The sequence below is a fragment of the Brassica oleracea genome, chromosome C9 (assembly GCF_000695525.1).
Source record: "Brassica oleracea var. oleracea cultivar TO1000 chromosome C9, BOL, whole genome shotgun sequence".
NCBI classification, from domain to species: domain Eukaryota; kingdom Viridiplantae; phylum Streptophyta; class Magnoliopsida; order Brassicales; family Brassicaceae; genus Brassica; species Brassica oleracea.
This window is the reverse complement of record NC_027756.1, coordinates 24,207,773-24,208,131: the sequence shown is the minus strand read 5'-3', so window position 1 is coordinate 24,208,131 and position 359 is coordinate 24,207,773.

The following is a 359-nucleotide window of genomic DNA, read 5'->3' as shown; positions in this document are numbered from 1 at the left end:
TACTTCTATGTTTATAAATTGATATGTTTGTTTCACCAACAAATCGTATGGAATCAGTTAATTAAAAAGATATAAATTCTAGTTCGTTTTGCTGAATCCGACGTGCCAACTTCATGTGTATAAAGCGATTTCGTAATTTATGAGTATACTAGAGTCTAGAGGAACAGCGGAGTCCATATCGAATGTGTAATTAAGAAGGTTTTTAAGACTTAACCCGAGTTTGACCATATTGCATTTGGAGAATTCAAATTTCCCTGACATTTTATTCATTCAAGAAACATACTGCTCCGTCCTTTCACAAAGAGTGTCACTTAAACACTTTTCACACATTGTTACAAAAAAAAAAAAAAAAAAAAAAA